Here is a 17,387-nt window from a genome sequence, read left to right as displayed (position 1 = left end):
CAAATCTGATAATATAATCTCCCCTACATAAAAGTCACTATTTTTTCTTACTATCTGTGCATAGATTAACTGAAACACGCATGGGTCAATCAAAGGAAAGAATGAGCCCAGTCTGGGTGCGGTAGCTCATGCCTGTAATCCCAGCACTTTGGGAGGCTGAGGTGAGCCAAGAGGATTGCTTGATCCTAGAAGTTTGAGACCAGCCTGGGCAACATAGGATGACCCCATCTCTTAAAAAAAAAAAAAAGAAAAAGAAAAAGAAAAAAGAAATTATCCAGGCATGTTGGTGCGGCCCTGTGGCTCTATCTACTCGATGGGATGAGGTGAAAGAATCACTTTAGCCTGGAGGCTGAGGCTGTAGTGAGCTATGATCACACCACTGTACTCCAGCCTGGGTAACAGAGCAAGACCACCTAGAAAAAAGAAAAAAGAATGATCACAAATTACATTAGTTATGCATGAATTTTCATGTAACATATTTTAATATTGGTTTGCCTGTGTATGGGCAAATACCAAATTTGGGGCTGGCATGACTCTCTCCACATAGTCTAACCTGTCTCCTTCCCTAGCCACTTACTGTTCTTCATTCCATTACCTGAGAATGCAATTAAGCATCAAGTCTGAATATTTTGTGGTTTTTAAGCATGTCTATTTAGAGGAGACCTAAAAGCTCTACCTTTTTGCTATCTGATGCTATATATAGGAGAAAACAAGCAGATGTTGCTGACAGTGCCAATTAAGGAGTTAATAAGCAAGGAAAGTCTGTCTGTGGCTAATCTGGGTTGAACACCACAGGATCACATTAATATTTGTTGAGCACTGCTATAAATGAGGCATTATCCGGTTGTTCTGATACTCACAGTGACCCTGGGTCAGTCCTGTGATCTCTTCAACTGAATCTTCTCTTCTCTTAGGTAGACATGCAAGGTCCTCATGATTGTCTCAAAACCATATAGAATTGAGAAGGTGAGCAGACATGAGCACATTTAGAGAAAAACATAGCTTGGTACTAATAAATGTTTAGTGAGCTTAACCATTAATATCTTTAACATTTTTTTCTTTCTTTTTATTCCCAGCTGCACTGATGAGGAAACTGAAACAGAAAATCCAGAGTAAATTCCACCAGGCCACACAACGAGGTATGGTAGAGCCAGGAGAGATTTTGAAATCCAGACTCTCACACTAATGCTCTCTCAGCTAGACCTCCATGTGAGTCTCCCCAATGTAGGTAGCAAGAGCTTTCCCCAAAATGCTCATAAAGCAAATCAGAGCAATGCTTCATTCCATGTGATTTCTAATTTGAAATGCAAACAATTGCCAATTTGTTTGACTTGTATTTATAATTATTTCCTTGTGAATTACTCATCACTAAACGCTTTATAAATATTTTCTCTTTTTTTTCTCAATGTCTATGGAATGATCACAGCATAGAAAATGTTGGCTTTCAAGGATTTATTAATATCTCCTTTTGAAATAACATGTATTTGTAAGACAGAATAAAATCACTTTAAAGAAACAAATCTTGAATTTGATTTCCCGTTCAGACAATGACTTATTTGATGTGCTTAATAAGATGAACTACATAGTGACTTTTATTTAAAGGACCCATTATATAAGAAATAGAAAAGTAAATATGCACACTTAGATGAGCATGGCCTTGCCAACAGCTCCTTCTGATAAATTTTTAGACTTTACTAAGTTTGTGTAAGCCGAAGGCATCACACTGTATGCATTACTGAATCTAATTTCACTTTTGTCAATAATCAAAAAAACGAGCTAGTGGCATAATATGGCAGTATGCATCATATGCTTACCATAATCTCAAAATTTAACTCTTTGTGAAGAACTGAGCCAATTATTTCTGTCTTTTTCAGCATGAAACCTAATTTAAAGCATTTTTCTAGATGATAAAATAAATACTCCTTTACTCAGAAACGTAACAAATCCAGAATAGAATTCAGAATTCAGTAACTAGATTCAGAATATTGTTCGTACTCTTTGCTTGGAATTACTTCAATATAAAATGATTTTCAAGGAAGAAAAATAAATAGCAGTTCCCCCCTTTTTTGGTCCTAGTTTCTCCCAACTGGCAATAGCGTATGTGTGTTTTAGTCTGTGCTTTGCAAAACTTGATGTGAATTCAAAGCAGCACAAATATTAAAAAAATGCAATTTCCACTTTTGAAAGCAAAATTTATAAGTTGTTAAATATTAGCAATTTGTTTAAGCAAGGGAGGAAAAGGAACCATTAGAAGAAATTCAGAGAAGAGCATTAAAAGGGTCACAGGAATTGACTTACGACATCAAAGGAAAAAAACCAAAAAACACAATGCTAGATCTGTTGCTGGGCAAAACTATGGTAAGCCAAAGCTCTGATAGTGATATATACAGTCTGGGGAAAGCAACTTCACATTTTGGTATAATTGAGGGAGGAAAACGACTCAGTTCTATTTGCTAATAATAAGTATCATTAGGTAAAGATATAGTAATCGAAAGGCAACTCCTCAGATTTAAATACTATTTAAAGTATCTTTAAGCAAGTGGGTAAGTATAGCAACAACCAAAAATGCTTATTCAACTCAATTCCTACTTTCCCTTCCCAAATCTTAAAATTGGTAAAAAGAAAACAAACAAACAAACAAACAAAACAAAAACAAAAACCAGAGAAAGAGAGAGCTAGTTGGATACCAATGTCTGAACTCCATACCCCAACAGGGACCTCGTTTTGTATGACTGCCACAGAAACGAGCACAGAGAGGGGAAAGATAGTGTAAGGAACAGGGTGGGGGAGAAAAAGATGATCATTTTAAAAGGAATGACAAGGTTGGGTGAAACATAAAAGTCACTCCATAGCCAAGAGAGATTAAAAAGAGCTCAAGAGGGTCGTGTTGCTTCCCATTTCCCCTTACCTGATTCTTGCTGTCACTCCATTGGTTAAGTTTTACAGGTTGCAGTAACTGGCAAGGAAGAGATGTGCCTCTCAGCTGTTCACAATGCAGAATCTTGAAAAGGTTAACTTAGTAGCAGTATGACAGGCCGTGTAAGTCATTATATACCGTATAACTCATTTGTAAGTAGAATGAGAACTGGAGCAAATTAAATGTAAACTCTGCCATAGGACCTCTAAAAACGTGTTAGTCATATGGAAAGCAAGGTTTTGTTTTCCATCTAGAAAGACAAACAAATATTTCCTCACAAATGTGTTATTTTCCTGAGGAGAGCAGAAATGGGAGATAAGTCCATTTGCTGCAAAGTGGTTTAAAGAAAATATATTGGCAGCAGAAGGAAGGTGGTTTAGAGAGAAGATACGTAATAGAATACATATACAAATACTATGAGCATTGAGATTCAGGTCGGTGCTAATTAGACATTTCCTGATCAGTGAAAATCATAAGACTTTCAAAGTTATGTATTTTAAGAAATAGTAAAATTTATCAGGTAAGATAATATATTTATGACTTACCACAGTATTTTTGTGATGGTTCTGTTCTTCGTGAAGCCTTATTTTGCACTGAAATTGGCACAATTTTACACAATTAACCAAATTTTCTTTTAATGGAAACTTACACACACATAGCACATTCTTTAGTACTACGATGCTAAAGTTGCTGAACATGCTACAGGTGATTATGGGGCAGTAGTGAAAGAGTTAATTATCCATCATTCCTCCCCCCTACCCTAGACGTCCCACTGTGCCTCTGTTACAGACTTAGGCACAGTTCCTAATGGCAAAATCTATTAGGATGCACAATATTCTCCCAAGGGAGCTGGTGGAAGTCCTGTCACTTGAGACATTTAAAACTGCACTGGATAAAGCACTAGAGAGCTGTGAGTGCATGTGTTCCAACCCTCAGGACAGAAATCATGACCTAATGGGTGATTTCTATCCCTTAATGTCTCTGATTCGCTGGGTATTTTAATAGCCCCCTCATATTTAAGTAGATGAGCAACAGTCTATTTTTTTTTTAATGGAACTTGAGTTTGGTCTGTAAAGTGTCAAGACAGAGGTGACAAAACAAACCACAGGGGAGTGGAGGAAGCCTCGTGGAAATTTAGTTGGTTTGAAGGAGGGTTGAGCAAACACACAATGTATTAGGGTTTAGCAAATGCCTTGACTTTTTTTTTTTTTTTTCAAATGTTTTCAGTTCAAGGAAACCCAAAACACATTTGGCTAAACACTTTTTCCTTAATTTTCAAACCCATGTGTATTTCAAGGGAAATTTAATCCATGTGTTTCTGATTCATTTACACTTAGCTCATCAAAATGTGGTTTCATAAGACCATTTGATGTCTAAGAAGCCTTGTGAGCCTTTTTTTACAAGCTTTTTTTCTTTGAACCAGGAAGTTACATTTTGCCAAGAGTCAATGGAACTTCAACCAGAAAAGAATCAGTTTTGTTTGGGATCTTGGAATCCTCAAAGTTGGTGGGAGCTAATGAGCCAGGAGGGGAGGGAAGGCGAAGCTGATTCAGAGAGCAGGAACCTTCCCACTTCTAATATGTTATCTGTTCAGATAACTTGAAAATCTAGTTTTCTCTCAGTTTATAGTAGAAAATTCATCTTCAGTTTTTGAAAATATTATAGAAAACGTGAGGATGAATTTTATTACAGGGTCCAATGCTGTCATATGATCTGATAATCGTCCACTAGTGAGTCTGTGGATGACGAGTATCAGGGCAGTAATGACATATTTATCTTAGAGGCAGTTATTAAGAAGTGACTCACAAAAGTGTTTAGATTGGCCATTTTTTAATATTTAAAAAAGCTTCCTCTGGCTGGTTATTGTCTCTCTGTGCACAACACTACTGGTTCTTTAAGAAATAAGACAAATAAGACTCAGTGCATGTGCTGATTCAGGTGCACACAATCCCCTATCTCATTGCTGGTGTTGCTAAAGAGCATCTGGGGTAAGGAAACATGCATCCGGTCCATCCGTCAAGAGTCCATGAGAAAGCCAACAATGTTTGCACCTGCAGGATGAATTACATCTTTGGTGAGTGTGGGAAGCTACATAATGAGACAGCTGAGTGGCTGACACATTTCTTTTTTTCTTTCTCCTTCTGCACCTTCTTTTTGCACTACCTTCATTTTTCCCACTTCCTCTCCCTTTTTCCCACCTTTATACAATCACCACTAGATAATGGAGCAAATGTGGCACATCCATCCAAAGATGGGTTGACATGGTTTACACATTGCTTTCATTTGGTTGTTCTTTGGATGAATTCTTCCTTGAGAACAAGATAATGAAAACCATACGGTCATTGAGCACACAATCTGCCGTCACTTTGGCTGTTCCCTCACAGCCCATTTCATTTTATAAAGCCTGGTCCCTGAGTTTATGCCAGTAGAAGATCCCAAGCAGGTGGAATCCTGCCCCCTATGGGCTTGCAGAATTCAGCAAACACGGTCAATTTAGTCTTTGCTTGTCTCCCATACATCAGAGAACTTATTTGAAGGGAACATCTCTTGCTAGTCTGATACAGGTTTAGAAACTTGGCCTTCTAAGTATTCATCTAAGTTATGTTCTGGGACCTTCACTGTAGGAACTGAAGACAAAAGAACCAAAATATATATCAACAGAAAATTAAAAGAACATTTGGAAGTTTTTTACCTCATGCAAACCTCAGACTCTGAACCACTGCCTAAAGGAAATAAATACTGTGTTATGGTGAGTGAAGGTAAATGTGTACTTCATTTCTGAGATGAGTTTTGACAGTCTAAAATAAAATGATAAATTTTTAACTATGGCAGCAAGTTCGGACAACAGGTGTGAGGGAAAAGAATTATTTATTGATGCAAATTCCTATACCAGTGAGTGAAATGGCTAAAAGCAATAAAATTACAGATGAGGTCTTTGGAATTTAAACAAAAGAAGTTTATTTTCACTTTCTAATTTGTCACCTGCTTTTATTAGACACCAAAGAAACATTACAGAAATATTAAATTATTCTCTGAAAATACAAAGGTAAAAACTATTGCGGTTTAAGATAGAAGATATTTTCTCTTAAAATTGGCTATGATACTTCTACACTGATAGAACTTATGAAAACAGCCAATCTATTATGGCTAATTTAATTTTCTTTCGCAAAGCTACATAATTCAGAATAAAAACTATAATCAATGCCCAAAACACAAATCTCATACATCTTGCTAATGCTGAGAAATAGTGTCAAGTTCTTTTTCAGTACAAATATATGCAATACTTTTAATATGTTTTGTTTTTAATTCTCAGAAATCCTTATTAATTTTAATCAAGCAAAACAACCTTTTTATAATATGGAATTATCCTTCCTAAGAGTAGAAGCACAGTGATTAAAAACAAAATATGTAAAGTGCTATAATTAAGAGATAGAAAGAAATTTAGAATAATTTTGTTCAAACTCATAATTTTAGGATTGAAAAAAACAAAACTCCAGAGTGTTTAGGAGTTTGTTCAAAGTTCGAAACCTGGATTCTATAAGGTTGGATATCAGAAGTCAGCTCTAAATACAAGTTCAGTGCTATTTTAACAATCAATAAAATTTATAAGAGCAATATATTCCTGAGATAGAGCACATCAGAAAAGACTATAGAGATTCTTTGAATTTGGAAAATTCTCACTAGGTAGAAATTCCAAAAAATAGAACAGATAAAAATGGAACTCACTCATCGAGGAGGAGTTGGAAACCCTAGGGTCTCATTTATTAGCTCCTCTCACCCACTCCTTCTGAGGGCCTTCTGAATACCTTGTAAAAACTCCAAGAATTTCTTAGGACACTGTCTTAAAACCACCAATAATATTCTCAGTTGTGGTGAGTAGACTCAAAAGTGACCCCAATGACCCTAGAAAATGCCACAGACTGGGTGGCTGAAACAACAGACATTTATTTTCTGGAGGGTAGAAGTTTGAGATCAAGGTGTCAGCAGGGTTGGCTTCTGAGGCCTCTCTCCTTGGCTTGTTGATGGCCATCTTCTCTCTGTGTCTTCACATGGTCTTCCTTCTGCATTTGTCTGTCTCTTAATTTCTTTTTTTTTTTTTTTTTTTTTTTTTTTTTTTTTTGGAGACGGAGTCTCGCTCTGTCGCCCAGGCTGGAGTGCAGTGGCCGGATCTCAGCTCACTGCAAGCTCCGCCTCCCGGGTTTACGCCGTTCTCCTGCCTCAGCCTCCCGAGTAGCTGGGACTACAGGCGCCCGCCACCTCGCCCGGCTAGTTTTTTGTATTTTTTTTTTTTAGTAGAGACGGGGTTTCACCGTGTTAGCCAGGATGGTCTCGATCTCCTGACCTCGTGATCCGCCCGTCTCGGCCTCCCAAAGTGCTGGGATTACAGGTTTGTCTCTTAATTTCTTCTTTTTTTTTTGAGGCGGAGTCTCGCTCTGTCTCCCAGGCTGGAGTGCAGTGGCCAGATCTTAGCTCACTGCAAGCTCCGCCTCCTGGGTTTAGGTCATTCTCCTGCCTCAGCCTCCCCAGTAGCTGGGACTACAGGCGCCCGCCACGTCTCCCGGCTATTTTTTTGTATTTTTTTAGTAGTGACGGGGCTTCACTGTGTTAGCCAGGATGGTCTCAATCTCCTGACCTCGTGATCCGCCCGTCTCGGCCTCCCAAAGTGCTGGGATTACAGAATTTTTTCTTATAAGAGCATCCATCCTTGTATTAGGGCCTGCCCTAATGACCCCATTTTAACTTAATTATCTGTTTAAAGACTTTATATCTGAGTTTGATTAAGTTAATATAACAAAATACCTTAGACTGGGTAATTTATAAACATCAGAAACTTATTGCTCATAATTCTAGAAACTGGGAAGTTCAAAATGAAGGCACCGGCAGAGTCAGTGTCTGGTGAGGGCTCACTCTGCTTCAAAGATGATGCCTTTTCTTTTTTTTTTTTTTGAGACGGAGTCTCGCTCTGTCACCCAGGCTGGAGTGCAGTGGCCAGATCTCAGCTCACTGCAAGCTCCGCCTCCCGGGTTCACGCCATTCTCCTGCCTCAGCCTCCCGAATAGCTGGGACTACAGGCGCCGCCACCTCGCCCGGCTAGTTTTTTGTATTTTTAGTAGAGACGGGGTTTAACCGTGTTAGCCAGGATGGTCTCGATCTCCTGACCTCGTGATCCGCCCGTCTCGGCCTCCCAAAGTGCTGGGATTACAGGCTTGAGCCACCGCGCCCGGCCAGATGATGATGCCTTTTCATGTGTCCTTACAAGGTGAAAGGATGAGGCATCTCTCTGGGGCCTCTTTTATCGGGACAGCAGTCTCATTCACCAGAGCAGAGCCCTCGTGACCTAATCATCTCCCAAAGGTCCCACCCCCTAATATCATCACCTTGGTGAGTAGGTTTCAATATATGAATGTTGTGGGTATACAAACATTCAGACGAAAGTACCTTATCTCCAAATACAATCACATTCTGAGGTACAGTGGGTTAGGGCTTTGACATATAAATTTGTGGGTTGTGGAGAAGAGGGTATTAATTAGCTCCTACCACTCACCTTTCTATATTATGCCTTTTGTATCATACCCTCCCCTTGGGTGGGAAATTTGACTTGATTCTAATCTATAGAATATAGCAAAGGTGATAAGAGTCACTTCATCACTTCATGATTATGTCCCTGATAAAATAACCTGTCTTGTTCTGGAGATTTTCTGTCTCTCTTATTGACTGAAAAAGTGAAGTGGCCATGCTAGGAGGCCCAGATGGTAAGGAGCTGAGGGAGGCCTCCAGGAAATGACCAGCAAGAAGCCAGCTCCCTCAGCCTTCTAGGTACAAGAAAATGAATTCTGCCAGCAATCTGAGTTAACTTGGAAGCTGATTCTTCTTCTGTCAAGCCTCCAGATGAGAATCCCAGTCACAGCCAACACCTTGATTGTAGTCCTTAGCAGAGGACTCTGCCAAGCTGTGCCCGGACTCCTGACCTGCGGAAATAGTGAGGTAATACATATGTATTGTTTTAGGACACTAGGGTTGTGATAATTTGTTACATAGTATGGAAAACTAATACTTAAACTCTAATAGTGGCTTTGGAACCAGGCTGTGGGTGCAGGCAGGGGAAATTTTGAGAAACACAGCAGAAAATGCCTAGATAGGGCTGGGCGCGGTGGCTCACGCCTGTAATCCCAGCAATTTAGGAGGCGGAGGTGGGCGGATTTCCTGAGCTCAGGAATTCGAGACCAGTCTGACCAACACAGTGAAACCCCCTCTCTACTAAAATACAAAAAATTAGCCGGGCATGGTGGTGTGCACCTGTAATCCCAGCTACTCGGGAGGCTGTGGCAGGAGAATTGCTTGAACCCTGGAGGAGGAGGTTGCAGTGAGCCGAGATCGCACCACTGCACTCCAGCCTGGGAGAAAGAGCAAGACTCTGTCTCAAAAAAATTAAAAATAATAATAATAATAATAAATAAAAATAAAAGGCCTAGTCCTGAACAGATTATTAGCAGAAACCTGCATATTAAGGACACTGTCAATGAGAGCTGAAAAATAAAGTGATGAGCATTTTATTGACAATTGGAGGAAGAAGGATCTTTGTCATGGAGTGGCAGAAAAATTAGCAAAATTGTCTCCTACGGTTACACGGAAAGCAGAACTTTTTAGTGATGCATGTGGTCATATAGCTGATTTCCAAGCTAAGTGTTGAAGGTGCTGCCTTGTTTATTCTTGCTGATTATAGTAAAATGTAAGAGAAGAGAGATAAATTGAGGACAGAACTACTAAAAAAAGGAACCAGGACTTGATGATTTTGAAAATTCTCAGTCTCTCCAGATGGCAAAAAAAAAAAAAAAAAAAAAAAAAAAAAAATTAAAATTAAGGGATTCGCTGTCAAGAAAGCTTGCTCTGGAGAGAAAGCAGAGGATGTGACTCTACAGTCTTTTACTAAAGCCTCAGAAAGATTAAAAGGTTAGGGTATTCAGTAACGCAAAGGCCTCTTTCAAGAGATTAAGCCTGTGCCTCACAGATTCTCCCAGTCAAACCGTAAAGATTCCACTGAGTAAATAGTGGTGTGCTTTAGTGATTTTAGCAGGATGCCAAGGAAGAGAAGGTATTTACTCAGAAAGATCTGTGGGCCTGGCTTTTGTCTAATGGAGTGAACCCCTTTAAAATCCACAGGAGACCCACAAAGTACTTGAGATAATGGTTTCAATGAAGGTGCTACCAGCTTGGACTAAAAAGGACAGAGTACATGTGAAAGGAGGCTGTCAAACTCCCAAAATTCTACTGGCAGGAAATACTGATAAAACTACTCAGCTGCTACCTTTTATGAAAAAAGAAGGGTGACTCAGAAAGCAGAACCAAGAACCAAGAAGGAGGAGCCTAGAGCCTCATGGAATTGTCCTTAGGTCTTGAAACCTCTTCCAGAAATCAGACCTTTGCCTGGCTGAATATCACGGCTGACATGCAGCAGTGACTTCCTCTTATCTTTCATTTCCCCCCTTTTTGAACTGGACTGTCTATAGATGTTATTTTTGGTCTGTCCCACGAATTTATATTGAGTTTGTTGAAGGCAGATAACTTGTGTCTTTAGTTTCACAAGATCACAGATGGAGAGGAATCGTGCCTCAGGAGCTAGCTATACTTAACAGATTATCGCCAGAAACCTCATTTTTACCTAGACCTGATTTAAATGATGAGATTTTGAATGTTGAGCTGGTTCTATAATGGGATGAGACTCAGGAAATTTGGGAGGGGGTGAATTTAGTTTGCATGTGGGAGAGACATTAATCGTTGGTGGCTAGAGGGTAGACTGCAGTAGATGGAAGCTAAAATGGCCCTGAAGGTCTTCACTTTCATGCCTCTGTATAATCCCTTCCCTTAGAGTGTGGGTAGGGCTGGTAATTTGCTTCTAATTAATAGAATATATACAAGGTGATAGAACATCACTCCCAAGATAATGTTACATTATATAAGAACTGTCCTGCTGGAAATCTCTCTATGATGCTGATTTTGCATAAGCACCCTGTCATGAGTCTTAGAGTCACATGAAAATGAATTCTTTCAACATTTTCAATCAAGTTCTAAGTGGGCCTGTCCTCAGGCAAGCCTCTAGATTACAAATACGTGTTTGTTTGTTAATCTGTTTTTGTGTCCTCTCACCTATACATGGACATGTTGTCTTCAAGGTCAGGAGTTTGTAAACTTCTGAAATTAGAGATTATGGCAGTCATCTCTACTGTCTCCTGAGACTTCATGGGGTAGGTCTGCTACTCAGATGCATGAGTAAATGAAAGTCATGGTTAACTTGTTCAATAACCCAAATCTTTCTTCTCTACTAAGCAAGTTAATTTATTCTTTACACTGGCTCTTTTCATGCTTATAAGATGGGTGCCCTAGATCCAGGTATAAAATAAAGATAAAATGATGTAGAGCAGAAAATGAGAAGCTATTTCTTTTTACTGTTTCTTTTTATCAGTGAGGAAACATTTCTTAGAGTCCCCTAAGATAATCCTTTCATATATCTCATTGGCCAGTCCTGGGTCACATGCCCACCATAAAATTATTCCCTGGCAAGCAGACCGATAAAACAGTCACGAGCTGCTAAGACCAGCTATGATTCTCCTGAGTTGCTGGGGAAGAAGTGGACACACATTAATAAAATTTAGATCCAACAACATGAGGAAAAAGGGGAATTTGCTGTTGCTTGGACAAACAATAATATCCTCTTCAAGAACATAGCACAATTTTAAAAATAATTGTATTATAAAATCACTGAAAAATCCATAAATATTTATTGAGCACCTCCTGTGGGTAGTATTCTGGGAGCTAGGGGTACAATAGTGAAAAATAGAATTTCTTTTTCCTACTTCAAATAAGCAATGTCACATGCTGATAGTATAAAAGATAAAATTTATAATGGTAAAGAGTGACTTGGTGAGGGTGTGGCAGGGCTGTTTTATGTACCCTGACCACGTGTACATCCATGGAAGAATTGCAGGTGACACAACTGACCTGAATTCACACTTAACTAAAAAAAAAAAAAAGAGGGGGGAAATACCTCATCGTGCCCCTGTGGCCAATCCTTTGTTACACTAGTTCTGAATCTCTCTTTCTTTCCCCATATCTCTAGTCTTTTTTTCGCTATTGGCCACTTTGCATAAGCACTTAAACATAACAAAGTTCTCTCTCAAAGTTCCATTATTTTGAAAATGAATAAATAACAGTGCCACCTTATAAAGCTCCATTGTCTGTGCACTGCACAACTCCAGAGACAGCCAGACACTAACTATGTTGTAAGTAGTTGTAGCGTGGTGTCCCCGAACACTTGCCTCCATTCACTTCAGATCCCTGTTCTAGCTACAGCCTTATCTCTCTGTTCTCCCCGTCACTGCAAAAACTCTTTAAAATATTTTCTTTCTGCCCTAGTTGCCTTTTCATTTTCTTCTTCTATTTACTTCTAAAGTCACTGCAATCGGACTCCCACTCTACCAGGCCTGCAACGTCAACAATGACATCTTTTTACTAAACCAAAGCCTCTTTTTAGTTGACATTTGTTTGACATTTGGACAGCCTTGGATTCTCTTTCCTGAAATATTCTCTTCCCTTTTCACATTCTCCTAAGTTCATCAACCTCTCTGATTCTTCCCTCTCAGTCTTTATGGGGATTCTTACAATTCTGTGCTGCTCTATATTCTGCGTTAGGCTACCTTCTCTTCTCACTCATAAGATGCAGAGAGATCAATAGAGACTTGGACAACCAAAATCCTGTTGGCCATTTTTTGTTGGTATAAAGTTATGGGCATCTTTTGGATATTTTGATGCATCTAAACCATGTACAGTTATAATCTAATTTTAGACTTTGATGTTACATTTTTGAAATGAGATAGATATAGCTCTATGTACCAATTAAGGGATACCTAAAGCACTCTGATATGGTATCTACTTGATACATATTAGATGTTCAATAAGTAATTGTTGAATAGATTAATGAGTATAAATTTTAAGGGAAGAGTAAATATAATATTATGGTAAGAAATTCTAAAAGATAGGTATATAAAATAAAGTATCTAGGAAGTGTGACTGAATGATTTATATTCCACTCAGAAATATTTATTTAAGTTTGGAAGACTAAAACTTTTTATCCAATATGATACAGATTATTTATCTGTTCAGACTTGAGGTCAAAGGCCAAATGCTTTTTGCATTTTGTGGCGTGTCCATAGTCACAGTCATAAGAAGGAAAATGTAAAAGCAAATAAAATAGGGGGATTTGATTATCTGGGCATATGAATATAACATTCTAAGTCGATATAAGACACAAATTACTTAAGGATAAATGTAGATTATTTAGTTTATGATTTTTGAGTGAGAATAACTCAAATTTACCAAAATATCAAAAAAAATGAAACTGAAGAAATTACATTTTTATACTGTTTTAGTATAAAGAAGAAAAATGATTCAGACTTCTAAACTTCCAGCCCAGCTTCCCAAGGGTTAGTTAGACATTTTTATTAAAAGGAAAAAAACATACAATATAATAAATCCATTATTCTTTCATTTTGCAAAATGTCAAACTCCATGTGATCCTTTTCATTTCTCTGGGTGTTCTAAACAGATCATATTTAGAGATGGAGCTAATACACAGCATGGCAAGTATAGATCAGAATATGCATAAAAGGCATCACAACTTGCACACACACACCACATACACACACTCACACCCACACAGAGGATCAAAAACCCTTTAATCTGACAGATATAATAAAGCAAAAGTTCTCTGTTGAATTTCCCCTAACATTTATTTATGACCCACTTTTGTCTCATGAAAATGATTTTTGTGTCTAAAGAATAGGGACATCATGATGCATCTATGCTACTCTTTCACCTCCTGGAGCTGAGTAAAGGTCATGAACAGTGCACTACTTATTTCCTGAGTAGTCAAATTGGTATTACTTTCTCAAGTTGTTTATGGGAATAAGACAACATGATGGCAAGATTGGATAATTTCATATGAAACATGTAGTTTCCTTTCTCTCCCTCTCTGTCTGCCCAGTTCTGAAAGTCCCTTATTTATGTTCACCCTAACATTTAAGAATTTGAACAATTATTAGATGCAGGAAGTAGACTGATCAAATATATGTGTTTAAAAGCAAATAAACTTTATTCCACCTCTGTAGAAGATAAAACTAATGATTTAAATGTGCAAAAGCAGTTTTTTCTTCTTTGCTTATCAAAAACCGGATGGACTTCCTGTTCCATCATTCTTTAAGTCTACCTAGAGTGGTCTTAAGGTGAAATGCCTACATATTAAACCATAATCAATCATTGTACACACACAAATTACTTTCTGTCCTCCCCTTTCCTTGTCATCATGGTCCAAAGCAGGTTTTTGAGACGGAGTACATTCATCTGAGCTGTTAGCTGCTTTGCGCCACTGCATCCTTGTGTATGATCTGCCTGGTCCCGGACCCCTGGAGAAAATTTGTGCGTGCATACTGTATGTGAACTTTAGATAAATAAATAAACACGTGAAACAGCTTCCAGATAATTGAAAGTGAATGAAGGAGGAAGCAAAAAGAAAACAATTTCTCTGGGGATAAGCAGCTAAGGTGGCAGGTATGATTAAAATCCATATGATTTATGGGTAGGTGGATTACTAACATGACAACCCTGTTAGTGTTTGTTTGTTGGGAGCATTTGACAATAAAGTTTTCTTGTTGTTGTTGTGCTTGCTGTGGGTTTTGCTCCGGACTTAGCCACTCAGGAATTCCTAGTGCCTGACTGAGCAGTAATTTAGCAAGCTCTCTTGTGCTCTTTTCCTGTCAACATTAACATGTCAATTCATTTTAATAGTCTGGGCATGCTCAGTGGGCATGCATTTTCTCAGTAGGTATCCCATGAGCCCACCCCGTGGTGCAGAAATGTGTTATATCTTGTTTCAGACCTCGGAGACTTCAGCAGGTTTATTTTCATTATGGCCAAGTGTATTTGTTCAAACAAAGCCAAAATAATATATAAAATCAAGACCCTAACAAATGAAATAGGTTATGTACATTTGATTGGTAATTTAAGCTCTTTCAAAGATTAGGTTGTACAATATTTCGTTACACAAAATTATTACCATAGCGGAGCTTAAAAAAATGTGTGCTGTTACTGCCTCTAGTTTTTGGAAGTTAAATGATATTCTGTCACAATGGGAGTTTTCTGTAATCATGATTAATAGTTGAAGTGGCTTTTATATTAAAGGAGAATTTGCTCACCATCTTTCTCATTAAAGTATTTTCAAATGGATTTTTATCTAATGTTCTATCCATAAGTAAATGAACAAATAAGTAAATAAGTGCATAAAGAAATAAACACTCAAATCAAACTACCAATTAGGAGTGTTGGTGGTTCATAAACCTGTCTCTCAATTGTCACACTAGGTCTCAATTTACCTCCAAAATTTAGATGTGTTAGGTAATACCTTGTCAGACAGAAAGGAAGGAAAAGAAGAAAATAAAGAAGGAACCTAAATTTCACAACCAAAACAAAATTTGGCTCAAGATTGCAGAAGGGTTGACAATTTATACCATGTATACAAATTACTGCTGTAGAAAAGTAAGCTTTTGAGGGTGTACTTTAAAGCAGCTTATAAAGTATGTTATATTGTTGACACATTTTGGATCTCAGAATTTCTAAAATGGCTGAGTAGTTCTGTAATATCACAAATAAAGGTAAAAGTTTAGAGAAAGGTATCAGAGTTGTGAATTACATCAGCTTTTCCTTTGACTGCTTCATTTTCTTTTTTCCCTTTAATCTATTTTTTTTAAAACCTTGAGTGACAAGCTTTGTCTATTTGATTATGTTGACTGTGTATAGGCTCATAAAATTTTTCTGCAGTACACAGTTGGTGGAAATGATCAGACCTTTGTGATTCATTATATGATAGACCACAATTCTGGTTAAAATTTAGCATTTGATGGAATGATGTCTTATACCTCAGGTATACCCCTGCATCCCACTAAACATTCTATAGAATAATTTTAAAAGGAATTTTTTCTAAATTATTTCATACATAGAACATTTTATAAATTCTTGGCACAAACTGTTAGAATACCCTACAGTGTCATAGTTTTTGTTTTACCTCCTTTTAGCTTTAACCATGGATATTTACTAGTTATCTATTGGTAAGAGTCCTCTCTTAATGCTTTAAATCATCAATGATTGGAAATATATACTTGAGATATGTGAGTAGTAGGAACTTAATCCTAAATAATTGTGATAATATTTGAACTAATATCATCACTCATAGTCAGAAAGTTACAATAACAGTGCTTTTTAAGGTCTAAAAATATTCACTGACCTCAGGAAGTAGCTTCTGGTGAATGCTTATTCAGGTCAGGGAAAATGTTTTCCATACTCTGTATCTAAAGGGTAAAGTGGAAAGATAGAGGATAATAGGAAGGGATATAGAAGAGATTAGATGGGTGTGAAGGCAGAGGTCAGAAAAGATAGAGTGGCTCCCCTTCCTGAAAAGATATCCTGGGGGTTTTCTCTCACTTTGCCCAGTTCAACAACCTCTGGAGCTTTCCAGCCTCTCCTCATCTGACTCTGCACAGGAGCATATCTCTGGGCGTGCACCTATCTGTATGCCTGCACATTCACCTTAATGGGAGTAGAGAACAGAGAAATGAAGGGGCAAAAAGTCTTGTCTTTTGAATCTCAAATGATACTACCCTTGAGATTCTTCTGCAGTTTGAACACTGGGAAAAATTGAGTAGCCTTTATTATTTTTGCCAGAATGAAAAATAATACTTTTGTCCTAAAATAGTGAATATATCTTAATTCATGAAAACTTTGCTCATGTAAAATACAGCAGAAAAAGCCCTTCATCTATAAAGTGCTTTCAGATCTTCAGTGAGAAGTACTCTATTTTTATGATCTAGTCTCCTTATACATTTGTTAATATTATTATGGGAAAAATAATTATCATTTTCATAAAACAAATTATAGAATGTATTTTGTCATCTTCCCTTTGTGTTCAATATACAATGAATTACCTGCCAGCAATATTTTTTTCTGGCTTGAGTTTCTACTCAGATATAGCACTTTCAATATTTTCTTAAATGATATTTTTGCATAGTAAGATTTACATAATCTGTAGTTAATAATGTTTATTACTAGAACGCCAAATCTCTCTCTCTTGCCTCTCTGACATACACATAGACTGACACACACAATATACTCACAAACACACACACACACACATACACACTCTCTCCCTTCAGGGATCATTCCTGTCTAATAAGGATTATTTTTAGGGCATTCCAATGTAATGTTTCAAATTTTTATTCTAGATTCCTTATTCTTCTCTTGCAGATAAGGCAGAGTTCCAAGAATCATTATGGAAGACTTTTTTACTTAAATATTAAAACAATAGAAAAAGAATTCAATGTGAAATATTCAGTACAATTTCATGGAGTTCTGAATGAATCCTTCTAAC

The 17,387-nt window shown here is 37.6% G+C and overlaps 1 long non-coding RNA gene across 1 annotated transcript in view; it reads left to right on the top strand.

Annotated features, from left to right (window-relative positions):
- LOC117095040 overlaps positions 1-1,516 on the top strand; it is a 108,730-nt gene extending 107,214 nt beyond the window's left edge. Inside the window, exon 2 of the long non-coding RNA XR_004441784.1 lies at positions 1,077-1,516. This is a non-coding gene — a long non-coding RNA (uncharacterized LOC117095040). The remainder of the gene's footprint in view (positions 1-1,076) is intronic.
- The last annotated feature ends 15,871 nt before the right edge of the window (positions 1,517-17,387 follow it).

The sequence above is a fragment of the Trachypithecus francoisi genome, unplaced genomic scaffold, assembly GCF_009764315.1.
Source record: "Trachypithecus francoisi isolate TF-2019V2 unplaced genomic scaffold, Tfra_2.0 Lachesis_group13, whole genome shotgun sequence".
Lineage (NCBI taxonomy): Eukaryota > Metazoa > Chordata > Mammalia > Primates > Cercopithecidae > Trachypithecus > Trachypithecus francoisi.
The sequence above is the reverse complement of the archived record's forward strand: the minus strand, read 5'-3'. Positions and strand labels throughout refer to the sequence as shown.